At 44.8% G+C, this 15,566-nt stretch overlaps 1 long non-coding RNA gene across 10 annotated transcripts in view; it reads left to right on the forward strand.

The window, feature by feature from the left end:
* The window catches only part of LOC103662296, a 198,040-nt gene that overhangs the window by 62,512 nt on the left and 119,962 nt on the right, over positions 1-15,566 (forward strand). For 3 of the 10 annotated variants that reach the window (XR_005835057.1, XR_005835052.1, XR_005835059.1), the window contains exon 3: positions 2,836-2,902. The exons of the other annotated variants lie outside the window; for them this stretch is intronic. This is a non-coding gene — a long non-coding RNA (uncharacterized LOC103662296). The remainder of the gene's footprint in view (positions 1-2,835; positions 2,903-15,566) is intronic. 10 annotated transcript variants of the gene reach the window in all.

Below are 15,566 nucleotides of genomic sequence, written 5' to 3' on the forward strand. Positions count from 1 at the left end.
ATTTTCTAGGGTGACCCAGGTAGGATCTGACCAGTGGAGAAGCAGATCTGGTGTCGCCCTGCAAACTCAGTGTCAGTTGGGAAGTAAGGCCACTAGCAGTTTTATTAACAACTGTCTGATATACTCTGGCTTTTGATTTTTCTTCCTAACACAGGTAAGCATTTGATCGAAAGGAGTCATTAATAGCATTTGATTGTGTGTGTTGAAAGATGTATGTATGTATGTATGTATGTATGTATGTATGTATTTAAGAGAGAGCGAGCCCAGGAGAACAGGGGGTGGTGAGGAGGGGCAGAGGCAGAGGGAGAAGCGACACCCCACTGAGCACAGAGCCAGAAGGGAGGAATCTACCCCAGGACCCTGAGATCATGACCTGAGCCAAAACCAAGAGTTGGCCGCTTAACCGACTGTGCTACCCAGGCACTCCTGATTGTATGTTTTTAACATTTTTTTTTTAAGATTTATTAATTTATTTGAGAGAGAGAGCACGTGCACAAGCAAGGGGGAGAAGCAGCCTCCCCGCTGAGCAGGGAGCCCAGAGTGGGACTCATCATGGGACTCAGAGATCACGCCCTGAGCCGAAGGCAGATGCTTAACTGACTGAGCCACCCAAGTGCCCCAAGATGTCTGAAAGTATATCAATGTGTTTGAGGTATCTTATCACAGAAAATTTAGAAATACAAAAAAAAAAAAAAAAAAAAGGAGAGAGAGAGAGAGAAAGAGAAGAAATTACCTGTTGCTTGTAATCTTACCAAAACTTAGCATTCTGGTCTTTTTTTCATTGTATAGGCATACAAACACATGACAAAATACAAATTAGACTATAAAAAAATCTTTATTCCTATTATTCCCCTCAACTTTATATAATAAGTATTTTTTGAGAGTAATATTTCAAAAGCTTTCCACAGGTTCTGGGACACAGTAAGTGTGTAGCTATTATTATTTATGACACAATATTCCACTACATGAGTCGACTATAATTTATTTGACTTTCTGAGTTTGATGAACATTTAGGTTGCTACCTTCCCCCACTATTACAAACAATTGTATCAAGAACTTTTTGCGTATAAAATTGTGTTTAGGGGAGCCTAGGTGGCTCTTTCGGTTGTCCGACTCTTGGTTTCCACTCAGATCATGATCTCGGGGCCCCTTTTGGGCTTCGCACTGGGCTTGGAGCCTGCTTGAGAGTCTCTCTACCCCACTCCCCCTCCCTCTAAAATAAACAAATCTTCTAAAAAAAAGAAAATATTTAAATTGTGTTTATCCATATGTTGTATACCTGAAATGAATGTAACTTTGCCAAGTATAGTCAAAAATGAAAATAAAATAAAAGTGTGTCTACGTTTCTCATCAATTTCTTAGGCTAGACCCCTGGATTACTGGGTCAAAGCCTAGGCACTTTTTAATTTATTTGGGACACACATGGCCAAACTGCTTTCCTGGAAGGAGCATACCCATTTAAATTCTTTTTTTTTTTTTTTTCCCTTTAAGTAGGCTCCACCCTGGGCCCTGAGATCAAGACCTGAGCTGAAATCAAGAGTCAGAATCTTCCCCGATTGAGCCACCCAGGTACCCCTACCTGTTTAAATTCGAACAGCATTGTGGGAGAGGGTCGTTTCTCCAGTTCCTTTCTCAGGGAACTTGGGTGGGAGTGTGACTTTGGCGAGCGGGGCTATATTTAAAAACAGTATGGCCCCACGTGCTTCTCGCCCGTGGAGGAACTCAGCAAAAAGGTGAGTTGGCCTTGAGACAATGCCAGTGAGATCTGGGGTTTCCTCTTCGGGTCAACAGTTTGGGAGCTAGCAGAGTTCTGCCCTAACCTGACCCTTGTTATGTATCCCGAGAAGCCCTGGGCTGCTTTTCATGGAGTGTTCGCCCCACTGGTAATTACTTGCTTATCATCCATCGCCCCTGCTGGACCGCAAGCTGCGCAAGACCCAGTCTCTTTCAGCGCACTGAGGTCCAGCACAGAGCCTGGTGTGCAGTGGGCACCCAGTGACCGTTTGCAGTGGGCAAACCACGGCTATACAGGAACATGGCCTCAGGGAAGAGCTTTGAGCTGAATCATCCTCCCATGGCTGTGTGGGGTTACAAATGGAAAAAATATTTCTTATATATGATCAAACAAAATAAGCAAGTTACAGAACATTCTGGACTTTATGATCCCAGTTCTGCCGCAGAGAGGGAGCAAGACAGAGAAAAAGGTAGGGAGGAGCGCCAAAGACCATCACAGAGGTGGGGAGACCCAGGGGAAGACTTAAACCCTGAAATATTAACAGTGGTCATTACAGGGAGGGTGAAAAGGTTTCCTTTTTTTGAGTTTGTCTGCATTTTCCAGACTTTATAATGTGCATGAGTTGGAAACGTTTTTTATTAAAATTATTACCGGATCTCAAATCCTTTGAAACCTGTGTGGTATTAATGGTGATTCAGCAAATGTTACCTTATTCACAGAGCCCCTTTAATCAGCTGGAGCCACTTTATTTATGGGCCCTCTTTTTTCTTCCCAGGGCTCTGATTTTTACTTTTACTTGAAGACCCAGGGTGCAGAGGGCACAGAAGAGCTCGCAAAGTTCCTAGCCCTCGGCCAGGCTCGTTCTCCCCAAGCCTGCCAATCTCTTTGGGAAGGCGAGGGAATGATTTTACTGAATGAAGAGGGGATCTGAGGTCAGCATTAAATAGATGTGTTGCTTTTCCCAGAGTTCCCTGGAAAGATCAAGTGACTTCCTCTAGCGAGAAGTTACAATTCGATGATGAACAGAAATTCCTCACAGCTTTGCAGGCTTCAGTTCCTAGTTCCCAAGCACTGGCCTCATTACCATCTCTCCTCTCCAGGGAACAGCAGTCAGAGAGCCCAGTCCCCAGGGAAGAACAGCAGACTTGCAGTTTAAACTCCAGACAGGTAGTAAGGGGAAAGCACAGGGGTGGGGGGGTGGGGGGGCAGGGGAGAGAGGAGAGGGCGGGAAGGGGAGAAAAGACTGCCTCGATGATCTCTGAAGGGCTTCCAATCTGTCCAATATTTTTTTTTACTGCTTGAAAATTTCCCTCCTCCTACTCCCCCCCCCCCCAGTGATTGTAGGATCTTATGGCGATAGATACAATATCCCTGGAAATACAGAATCCTGGCACTTTCTGAGATCATACAGAAGAAAACGTATAATTCTTTATCAGACGTGGTTTAGAACCTGTGTTTCTCTTTCTGCCTTAATTTCTGGGCACGTGTGCCTTAAACTCATCACAGGCTACTTCGGTGCTGTGACTAGTTGATCCTGGAACTTTTGCCTCCTGCTCTTGCTCCTGGGATCTAATGACTGACTGACTTGGTTTTGTGTTGTGATTCGCCTCACAAATGATTGTAATCAGCCTTAGATGCCCTTTGGGGCTGAAGCGTGGTATGCATTCTTCGGTTCATTCATTTTCTCTATGGGTTGGGTAAAGGGTGAGCTGCTTTGACGAATGCCTGGCCCCTTTCTTTCTAATGAACAGCCCCTACATGAGTGCCACGGGCTGGCAGGTGAGCAGGGGCTCTGCCCCAGGAGCTCCTTTGAGAAGCCAGTTTGCCGAGTGTTGTGGACGTGCCATCGAATGGGGTGATGTCACTGGGTGATCAAAAGAGAGCCAGAAGCATATGTGCATTTCAGCTTGTAACAAAGTGAAAGAGTGAAACTCCAGGGCAAACGGGTTATCTTTTTTATATATTTTTTAAATAATAACTTTATGTTTTGGAGCAATTTTAAATTCGCAGCAAAATTGAGCTGAGAGTACAGAAAGTTGCCATATACCCCCTCCCCCAACACATGCATAGACTTTTCCCGCTACCAGCACCCTCCCCCGGAGTGGGACATTGGCTACAATCCGTGAGCTTACACTGACACATCATTATTATCCAAAGTCCATAATTTACATTACAGTTCACTCTTGCTGTTGCACGTTCTGTGGGTTTGGACAAACATATAATGACACGTAGCCACCACTGTAGTATCATAATAGTCTCGCTGTCCTGACAATCCTCTGTGCTCTGCCTATTCATCCCTCCCTCCCCTCTAATCCCTGGCAACCACTGATCTTTTTATTATCTCCATAGTTTTGCCTGTTCTAGAATGTAATAAACTGGGAATCATACAGCATGGAGCCTTTTCAGATGGGCTGCTTTCACTTAGTCATATGCATTTAAGTTTCTCCATGTCTCCATTGGTACCTTGCAGACGGTACGTCGTGAGACTCCTCAGCTTGTGAGCCAATTCCTCATAATAAATCTCTTTATATACATACCCTATTTGTTCTGTTTCTCTGAAGAACCCTGCCGAGTATATCCCGAAATACAAAATCCTCTGTAGAATCCTAGAAATGCAGTATCCCCATTTTGAGCTCCTTTTCTGGACTCTAAATTCCTTGAGGGTGGGAGTTGTACCTTTATTTATTGCTGAATTCATTCAATGATGATTTTTTCCCAAATAACATATAATTTACCAATAAGAATAGCAGTGATAGTTCTCATTTATTTTGTGTGTATGCTATGCCAAGCACTAATGAGCTAGGTAATTTATTTTACCTTAATTATCATACCACAACAGACGAATGGATAAAGATGTGGTTCATATATACAATGGAATATTACTCAGCCATCAGAAAGGATGAATACCTAACATTGGCACTGACATGGATAGAACTGGAGGGGATTATGCTAAGTGAAATAAGCCAATCAGAGAAAGATAATTATATGGTTTCACTCATGTGGAATATAAGAAATAGCACAGAGGATCCTAGGGGAAGAGTGGGAAAACTGAATGGGAAGAAATCAGGGAGGGAGACAAACCACGAGAGACTATTGACTCTGGGAAACAAACTAGAGTTGCTGGAGGGGAGGCAGGTGGGAGGATGGGATAATCGGGTGATGGGCATTAAGGAGGGCACGTGATGTAATGAGCACTGGGTGTTATACGCAACTAATGAATCATTGAACACTACACCAAAAACTAATGATGTATATATCTTGGCTAATTGAATTTAAATTAGAAAAAAGAAAAAAATAATTATCATACCAAACATACCAAAAGGTAGTAGTATTCTTATTTTGCAGATTAGAAAAAGACAAGTTGTTGAGTAAAGACACAGAGCTAATAAGTGGTAGATCTAGAATCAGAAACTAAATCCGACTTCAAGTCTTACTCTTTTTTTTTTTTGCTACTAATACCCTCAGTATACAAAACACAGCTTTTAGAGGTCATTTATCAAATGAAGAGGCTTGTCTAGATGACCTCAGCCAGTCCATCATGCATTTGTTAAGTACCTACTATGTATCAGTCAATGTGCTGGGTGCTGGGAACACAAGGTTGAAGGGCATGATGTTTCCTAAGGGAAAATGTCTAGTTAATAGACCTTAACTGCACTAAGGTGAATGCCCTGGGAGAGACATGGGAGCACAGACAAGCGGCCCATCCTAGGAATTCATGGAGGGCTTCTGAACGAGGTCTTATCTGACTTGAGTCTTAGAGGAAGAATAGAAGGTAGACAAAAGGTGGGAAATGTAGGGAGGATACGCTAAGGAGTCCAAGCAGCATGAGATCCGGGACTTGGAGGGACCCTCCTTTTCCTTTCCCGTGGCTTATGTCCTTGCAGAGGAAGCTCCCCTATTAATTCCTACCCTCTCTCTCCCTTTACTAATCATAGTGGCTTCTGATGAGTAAATCTGACAAGAGTGATTTGAATGTGCCTGATTCAGCTTTCGTGTCTTCCAAATGGTAGTGAGCTCTTTATGGGGAGCTCATGTTTGTCTCCTTATGGGGTCCACAAAGAGAAAGCCCCCTTGTGTACAAATAAAAGCCACTTCCTCTAGGATAGACTTTATCTGTAATAAAGGGGGTATGTTGGTTTTTCACATGTGGTATCCTTGTTGTATTTACTTAACTGATTCAGAACTCCAGCAGGGAAGAGAAGTGCTATGTAGTGGGCCTTCTAGAACACATGTAATGGGAATGTAAGGTATAAAGTGGGAAGGGCAGAAGAAGATGAGTTTCAACAGATTTGGAAGGGCCAACTCATGGACTACCTTTGTCTTAAAGGCCATGGGAGGGATCCCTCTGACTTTGGTTTTAAGGTGTGGGGTAACCCACTCAGAACTGCATTCTGTAGATTAGCCTCTCTGGCAACAGGGTAGAACATGGATGTTGGCAGAATGACAGAGATAAAGTCAAAGGTGGAGAGACCAATCTGTAAGTTACTACAGCTGTGTGTATCAGAGAAGGTGAGACCTGAGTTACGTCAGGGGACAAAGCATAGAGAATGATCCGGTAGCTGGCTGGGAGACCACATCAGTGAGACTGAATGATTGGCCACTTGTGGTGGAATGAATTACAATAGTCTGGGGTGAGTCCCCGTTTTCTGACTTCAGTAGCTGAGTGGATCATAATGCTTGTTACCAAGAGAGAAAACAGGAAAACAATCTGGTTTGGGGAAAGTGAGGCGATGATGCATGTAGTTTGGGCCATGCTGATTTTTATGTTTGGGATCTCCAGGTGAGATGTCCAGCAGCCTACAGTTGGGAAGGGATCTCAAGTCCAGTGGTGATATTCGTCAGTCTGGAAGATTTCAGTTTGGAAGCCATCATCCTCCCTTCCAGGGAGGGGAGCCTTGAAATCATGACTGTGTGAAGTAGAGTAGGAAAATAAAACAGTGGGCCAGAAGGAAACCCTTTGGGGAACGCAAACATTTTAAGAAGTTGGCAGAGGAGGAAGGCCCCAGGAAATAGGACAGAAAGGAATGATCAGACATGCAGGAGGAGAATTATGAGAGATGTCAAAGAAGTAGAGAATTTCAGGAAGCACTGAAGTCAAACCAGCAGAAAAGCCCAGTTAGACTAAGACTGAGGGGTATTCAGTGACCATTTGGAGGTAATGCCCTTGAAAGCAGTTTGAGTTGAGTGGTATGGTCAGAAGCCGGGGGCAGTGCGTTGAGAAGTGGGAAGTGAAGACCCCATGGAGAGGGGCTATTTTCAAGATGCTTGTCTGGGAAGCCAAGGGGACATCCAGAGAGACTTTCTCCTCTTAAAGTCCTTGAATCTTGATGTAGGGCCGAGGGCAAGAAAGTAAATTTATAGAAGAAGGGGGATTATGGATGGAGCAAGGCCCCAAAGAGGAAAGGGGTAATGAATGAAAGGCTGACATGGGGGTAGGGAGGAGGCTGTGTGCGGGCTTGCGGGGGGTGGGGGTGGGAGGAAGGATTTGATGGTGGTGGTTTTCCTGAACAGGAGAAGAGATGCCTTCTTCCCTAAGACCCTGAAGGTGAGGGAAGGGCGTGTCCAAATGAGGTAAGCATTGTTTCGTTGTTGAAGCAGATTTTGGTGAAGGCTGGAGGAGAGGACAGAAGCAGAAGTTCATGCCCATGGCCTCAGTTTTTTTGGTGAAACAGGAGGCAAGCCTGTGTGCTGACATGGTGTTGGGACTTGAGAAAAGACCAGAGGTTGGTCATGAACACCGGGCAGAATGGGAGAGGAGACTCTAACCAAGGGAACGCTTATCTACACTGGAATTGGCCTGGTTAGAGAGGACAGAAGACAGGAGTTTGCCACAGACTGGGTGCAAATGGCAAGAGTGAGCTCGCTGAGTGATGTCCAAATTACTAGTGGTGGCAGGAAGGGCATGGAAGCAATGGAAACACAAGAGGGCGTCAGCAGGTGGCGGTTTTGTTCAGTTACCCGACTCTGCAACAATAACTAATATTTGAACAGCTCTTTACGTTTGGGGAAATGTTTTTGCAGACATATTTCACTTGGTTTTCAAAGCGGTGCTGCGAGGCATATGTTATTGTGTCCCTGTTCTGCCGAGACAAAGCGAGCCTCCCAGAAATAGTCTCTTACTCAAGGTCAGGCAAGTAGCAAAGGCAGGTTTTTGGTCTCCAGGCTTCATACACATACAGTTTGATATTTAAAGACGTCGGTGATTCAAGTCAGGAATAAAAATGTATACTGTGGGTTGCTTTTTCTAAGAGTAGGGACGAGTCTTTTCTTCTCTCCTCGTGACCCTAAGTACAGGGCAGCCGAATGGCTCACTGATGCGATGTTTACATCAAGGTGTTGGCTTTATCTGGCTAATTGGCCCGCCCAGCACACACTGGTCCTCGTTCACACCTCCCCGCTTCTGTAGCTGCTGGTCTTCTGCCTACGAGATTCTCCCCGCGGATGTCTCCTGGCCAATTCCTACATCTTTCACAGCTCCCCCATCACCCTTTCCAGAGACTAAGCCAAAGACGCTCTTTTGTGCTCCTAATAGTACCCTGGGCTCTTATTCCATCACATTGAAATTGTGGCCTATACACCTGTCTCTCTCACTAGACTGAGAGCTCCTCGACACCAGGGACTGTGTTCTGTCTCTTTCCAGCTCCAGACAAAGTGCCTAGCACAGTACTTGGTGCAACTATGGGTCAGTCACCTGCAGATACGGAAACTGTGACCCTGTAGCATGACTCCCCCTGGAAGCCAACTAAGAGCATAAAAGTTAGTTCATCACACAGTCCGTCTTAACTGTTCTTCTGCTGAGAAGACAAGATGTGGCAGAAGTATTGAGGGGCAAATAATGAGCAAAGGCTTTCCTTCCTTCCCCCAGACTTGTCTTCTTTTTCACATGTGGAGTTCTAGTATTTCTGTCCATCCAGAGCCTGGCTCCTTTTCCCCACCTCTGCTGGTGCTGCTGGGCCAAACCCACGTCCTCTCTGGCCTGGAGGATTGCAGCAGCCTCTTTGCTGGTCTCCTGCTTTCCCTTTCCCAGGGGACAACCTGTTCCCCACATAGCAGCAGAGCGGTGCTGGTACGGGGCAGGTCAGAGGAAGTCGCTCCCCAGCTCACGGGAGATGGCGTTTTCTCATGCCGGTAAAAGCCAAAATGCTTTCAAATCCTTTCCGTGCTCCAGGCGAGCTGGGCCTTGCAAACTCATCGACTCCGCCTTCTGTTCACCTACACGGTGTCCTCATTATTTTTTAAGGCACCAGGGCCACTCCACCCTCAGGACCTTGCCTTGGCCTTGCCTTGCCTGGAATTTTCCTCCTCCCGATTTCATTATCACTCTCTTCTTTGCTCCCTCAGCTCTTTGGACTCGGGCGTGTCCTTGGCATCACCCCTGGCCCTCCATCAGACATCATAACTTCTGACTCCTAACCTCTGACAGGGGGTATCCATCCCCTGCTTTTATTTTTCTACTAAGCACTCAACGCTGACTAGAATGCTACACATTGTACTTACTTGTTTATTTTCTGCCTCCCCCAGTGGGGCATGACTTAGAACCTTCTGGTTCATTTCTGTATCCCTCATGGGCAACGGTATCTGGCACAGAGTGGGCGCCCCATGAACATTGAGCTGAATGAATGATTTCTTTTTTTTTTTTTTGAACATTTTTAAAAAAGATTTTATTTATTTATTTGACAGAGAAGGAGACAGCCAGCGAGAGAGGGAACACAAGCAGGGGGAGTGGGAGAGGAAGAAGCAGGCTCCCAGCACAGGAGCCTGATGTGGGGCTCGATCCCAGGACTCCGGGATCACACCCTGAGCCGAAGGCAGACGCTTAACGACTGAGCCACCCAGGCGCCCCTGAATGAATGATTTCTGATTCATGTCTGACCTCTTATCTCCTGGTTAAAAATGATGGTTCTCCAAAGCTTTCATACCCATTGATTTGGCTTGTTTAATTAGAGTACATTCTTGCCAGAAGTAGAGAGCTGGTTTACACTCTGTGCCTGTTGATTAACGTGACAGTCCTCATAGCTCAGCTGCATCTGTCCTGTGTCCCATCCACGCCTCGGCTTGTCCCTGCCCCACCACTGTTTCCTTGGACTCCCTCTACATGTCCTGTTGCCTTATCTCGGGAAAACCTCATCACTCCTGGAGAAATCCTGCCTTCCCACCAGCTTCTGCTGATTTAATCCTTGCTTTTTAATCAGATAAAAGGAGGTGGGGGTGGGAGTGGAGAATGTACTCAGACCCTCATACATCATTTTGTGGAAGAGAAAGGCTGACATTTTCATTGGCAAATAAATCCTGGAGCTCTGGGATGGAAGGGACCTAAGAGGTCAGCTCATCCATCTTCACACCTGTGGGCAGTTCTGTATCGAAAAACCAGCCCCCAAATGCAACTGTCTAGCCTTTTCTCTGACTATTCTCTAAGGAAGCTCCTTCCCTGACCTCCTTTGATAAGACATTTTAGTATCTTACTGGAAAATATAGAATTATTATAGAAGCACTTGCAGCGTAGTGAAGGGACTGGGTGACAAATGGACAATCTGGAGCCCCAGGCAGGAGGCTGGGCTCAGAGGCCAGACCACCTTGGGTTTGAATTTTGAATCGACCCCTAACGAGCTAGGTGACCTTGTACAAGTGAACGTCCAAAACAGAGATACTTACCCACGTATGTGTGTGTGTAAATAATAAGTCTATGTGCTCCACGGAGGCTTCTTCTCTTCTTCCTTCTCTTCCTCTCCCCTCACCCGCCCAAATGCATTTCATGTTTAAGAAACCAGCCAAGTCTTCATTATAGAATTTTCGAGTCCAAGAGAACCCCCAGCTTGGTGATCCCCCAAACATTCGCAAAGGACTATCCCTAAATCATTCCCATTTGAACATAAATACAGTTGATTTAGAGGAGAGACAACGCAGGATATGGAGACTGTATTTCAATCTCAGCTTCAAAATGTATCTGCTGTGGGACTTGGGGCACTCCTCTTCTTACACTCTTCATTTCCTCATCTGTAAAATGGGTGTAAATTATCTGCTACCCTATGGAGTTCTTGCAATGATGAAATGAGATTATGTATGGAAAGGGTTCAGCATGGTGCCCTGAAACTTAGTATGTGCTTAATGCACGGTAATGATGATCATAACAATATAGCTAACATTTAATATAGGTCCGGTGTTAAGAAGGACTTTATAGGGATTTTGGCTCCGGTCATGGTCTTAGGGTTGTGAGATCGATCCCTGCATCAGGCTCCGTGCCCAGTGCAGAGTCTGCTTGAGATTCTCTCTCTCCCTCTATTCCTGCCCCTCCCACTGCTCACGTGCATGCTCTCTCTCTCTCTCTAAATAAATAAAATCTTTAAAAAAACAAAAGAACTTTATAGATATTAATTCATTTAATAGTAAATGCTGGTACTGTCATTATCATTACTGTGATCATGTTTTAAAGACCCACGAAGGGGCGCCTGGGTGGCTCAGTCGTTAAGTGTCTGCCTTCGGCCCAGGGCATGATCCCAGGGTCCCGGGATTGAGCCCTGCATCGGGCTCCCTGCTCTGCTGGGAGCCTGCTTCTTCCTCTCTCATTCCCCCTGCTTGTGTTCCCTCTCTCACTGGCTATCTCTCTCTCTCTCTGTCAAATAAATAAATAAATAAAATCTTAAAAAAAAAAAAAAAAGAGAGAGACCCATGAAAAGGGGCCCCTGGGTGGCTCCGCTGGTTAAGTTGAGGTCATGATCTCGGGGTCCTGAGACTGAGCCCTGCTTCAGCCTCCCTGTTCAGCGGGGAGCCTGCCTCCCGCTCTCCCTCTGCTGCTCCCCCTGCTTGTGCTCTCTTTCTCTCTCTGTCAAATAAATAGATAAAATCTTAAAAAAAAAAAATTAAGACCCATGAAGAAACGTGGTTGAGTTCTTTCTCCCTCAAAGGATCTATTATTTGCTATTAAAGCCAGTGAGATGCTTCTAAGTCAGTGTGAGGGGTTGATGTCTATTCTGATAAAGAGAAGGGATGGCGGGCTCAGAGAGCTGGGGTGGAAGGAGCAGTCTGCAGGAGGAGCTGACCCACTACCCTGAGTGTAGGAGCCGGTCCTTCCTGCGGAAGCGCTGGACACTGACGTTCATTTCTCCAGTCTGAAACAGTAAGGATCAGCAGGGCAGTGGTGTCCTGGGTGGGAGAGGGGAGACAAGGGCAGCCGTAGGACTCTGGGGGGAGTGTCCCTCAGTTTCTATGGGTTGTGAGTACACGTCTCTCCAGAAGTATAAGTGACAGGAAGGGAGGGATGTGTGATTTCAATCCGCAAAAAAGCCATAGCAGGTCACCCTGACCTAACAAGTAGAGAATCTTGATTTGTGCCTACCAATGGCGTTAATAGGGCTGTCAAAGCATTCCACAAACATTTTCATTTGGCTGCAGACAGTTTTTTTTTTTAATTGTAAAAAAAAAAATTATAATGATTATTTTTAAAATCATTAAAGAAGACTGAGCAAGAGAAAATTTTGGAGACTCTGTATTTCAATTCATCATGAAAGAGAAAGACTGCTTCATATTAAAGGTGCCCGTGGCTTCTGAATACCCAGATGATTCCTGACACAGAGAGATCTTAGGTGTAATTGTTTTCTACACTAAAAGGTGGAGATGGGCCATTTAAAAATAATAATGCAATTCCAGTTAGCAATTCAGGTTACCGAGCCTGAAATGTCCTTCCATGAATTGTTACGCTCTATTGAAACTCCCAGTTTGCTTTAATAATGTTTCAACTTTTTCGACTGTGAAATATGAAGGCTAGCTGCTTTCTGAGAGCATTGCTGAATGGGTTCCTGAAATACTCAGGGAGACAGCAGGGGAACGGGGATCACGTTTATTAGAAAGTGCCCCTCCCACTCACTCCCCCAGCTCCAGACACAGCGGCCCTCTTTCATTCAGCTCCTACCGCCACACCCAGGACCTCCGAACCCAGCCCCTCCCTCCTGCAGGTGCCTCTTTATGGGACAGTTTTTCCCTCTCCCGTTCTCTTGGTTGTTGGCTTCCTATCCCTTAAGTTCAGGATTAAATTATCATCCCCTAAGAGACATTTGCTGACTACGTCGTCTACGACTCCAGCTTGCAGTGTGCTGGTGTTCCAAAGCAGGCATCAGCTTATCTCGTTTGTTTCCTTGTCAACAGGAAAGTCTACTAGACTCTAAGATCCATGAGGACAGGTGGACGGGCTCCATGCCTGTTCATTTCTCCTGACGGCCTTAGCGTCTAGCTCACAGGCTGTCATCTAGGGGAACCCAAGAAATATTGGTTGAATGAGAGACATAAAGCTCAGTATTTCCTTTTAATTTATCACACACTTATAGAAAATATACTGGAACACAAGTCCTGTCTTAGGTCTGTTCTTAGATCTATGTAGGAAATTCATACAACTTTATTTAGCTGAAGATGGGTGGCATTTGACCTTGGGTTATTCAAGACCCAGAATAAGATTGTCAAAATGTATTACTCAGTGACATCAGCCTTAGCAAAGAAAAAAAAAGTATATATATTTAGTTATGTCTCCTCGGGCAAGGCAACAGAAGCAAAAATAAACAGGACTGCATCAAACTAAAAAGATTTTACACAGCAAAGGAAACCATCAACAAAAACAGAAAGGCAACCTACTGAAAGGGAGAAGATATTTGCAAGCAATATATCCAATAAGGGGTTGATATCCAAACTATAAAGAACTTGTACAACTTAACAACAAAAAATCCTAAACACCCTAGTTAAAAAGTGGGTAGGGGATCTGAATAGATATTTTTCCAAAGACGTCCAGATGGCCAGCAGACACATGAAAAGATGCTCAACATCCCTCTTCATCAGGGAAATGCAAATCAAAACCACAACGAGATACCACCTACATCTGTCAGAACGGCTAGTATCAAAAAAGACAACAAATAACAAGTGTTAGGATGTCAAAAAGAAGGGAACCCTTGTGCACTGTTGCTGTTGGTAGGAATGTGAGATTGATGCAGCCACCGGGAAACAGTATGGGGGTCCCTCAGAAAGTTAAAAATAGAAGTACCATACGATCTAGCAATTCCACTTCTGGGTATTTACCCAAAGCAAATGAAAACACTAATGTGAAAAGATAAATGCGCCACTATGTTCATGGCAGTATTATTTATAATAGCTGAGATATGGAAGCCACCTAACTGTCCATTGATAGATGAATGGATAAAGAAGCCTTGGTATATGCGTGCACACACGCGCGCGCACACACACGCACACACACACACACTGGAATATTACTTAGCCATTAAAAAAAGAAATCTTGCCATTTGTGCCAACATGGGTGGACCTATAGGGTACTATGCTAAGTGAAATACATCAGAGCAGAGAAAGACAAATACTGTGCGATTTTATTTATATGGAGAATCTGAAAAACAAAATGGAAATGCACTCATAGAAACAGAGAACAAACTGGTCGTTGTCGGGGGGCGGGTGTGTGTGGAGGGATGGCTAAAATGGGTGAAGGGGATTAAGAGGTAAAAACAATTCCGGTTATAAAATGAATAAGTCACAGGGATGTAATGTAGAGCATAAGGAATATAGTCTCTGATATGTAATACCTTTGGTGACAGATGGTAACATGTTGGTCATTATGTAATGTATAAAAATATCAAATCACTGTGTTGTACACCTGAAACTAATACAATATTGCATGTCAACTATAATTCAATAAAGAGGGTATTACGGAACTAAATAGAATTTGATATAAGGCTCATCTCCATTTGAGTAGTTGAGGACAGAGCTCTCTTACTATTTAAAAGAGAAATGAGGGGCTCCTGGGTGGCTCAGTTGGTTAAGCATCTGCCTTCGGCTCAGGTCATAATCCCAGGGTCCTGGGATCGAGCCCTGTATCAGACTCCCTGGTTAATGGGGGGGGGGGGATCTGCTTCTCCCTCTCCCTCTGCCCCTCCCGCCCCCCTCCCCCATTCATGCTCTCTTTCTCTCTCCTCTTTCACTCTCAAATAAATAAATAAAACCTAAAAAAAAAAAAGAGAGAGAGAGAGAGAGAGAGAGAAATGAAAATGCCCTGACCTCGGGCCCTTCATATCTACAAAGCCAATGTCTTATACAGCACGGGGACAAAAAATCATGGTCCCTTTCCTTTCCTTATAAAACTGTGAAAGGTAAAGATCAATCTCAGACTCTTAATCACAGCTGGATTAAGAATCCACTGTGTGCCAGGTACTGGGATAATGCTACAGAGTCCTTGGTGTAGTGATTCTCATTTTACTAATGATGAAAATGAGGCCAATAGAAATTAAATAACTTTCCCCAGTCTCCAGACTTAGAAAGTGGCATGGGGCAAGATCCAAAGCCAGATCTGTCCAATGCCAAAACTCATATACTTAGTCCCATAACAAATAAACAGTCGAGCTGTGAACAGCACCGTCTCAGCCTGCACTACACAGAGCTAGCAGGGAGCATCCTAGGAAGCAAGTTAAAGAGAGAGAGAGCTGTCTAGGTTGTGACCTTTCCTTGGAATATGTCATCACAACACATACAGAACATCCTGAAAATGCACCCAGCGAAGGCAAGGGTGACATTTCTGAATAATTAAATGCAGAAGGACACAAGAATGAGATAACAGGAGTAGGTAGGATGATTGGAAAGCCTTTGAGAAGGTGAATATAATTCACAGATTTTAAGAAGAGGAGAAAGGGATGAAGGAAGGGAGCCCAGGACTGTGGTTTCCAGGGCGGTGACTCCTGGCCCCTCCAACACCATTAGCTGGATGGCTTGTGGCCTGAAATAGAGCCAGAAAGGATGGACAGGCTATCACGTGTCCCAAGTATAGCCCACATTGGCTGTGAGCTTCTCAAAG

The sequence above is a fragment of the Ursus maritimus genome, unplaced genomic scaffold (assembly GCF_017311325.1).
Source record: "Ursus maritimus isolate PB19 unplaced genomic scaffold, ASM1731132v1 scaffold_16, whole genome shotgun sequence".
In the NCBI taxonomy this organism is placed as follows: Eukaryota; Metazoa; Chordata; class Mammalia; order Carnivora; family Ursidae; genus Ursus; species Ursus maritimus.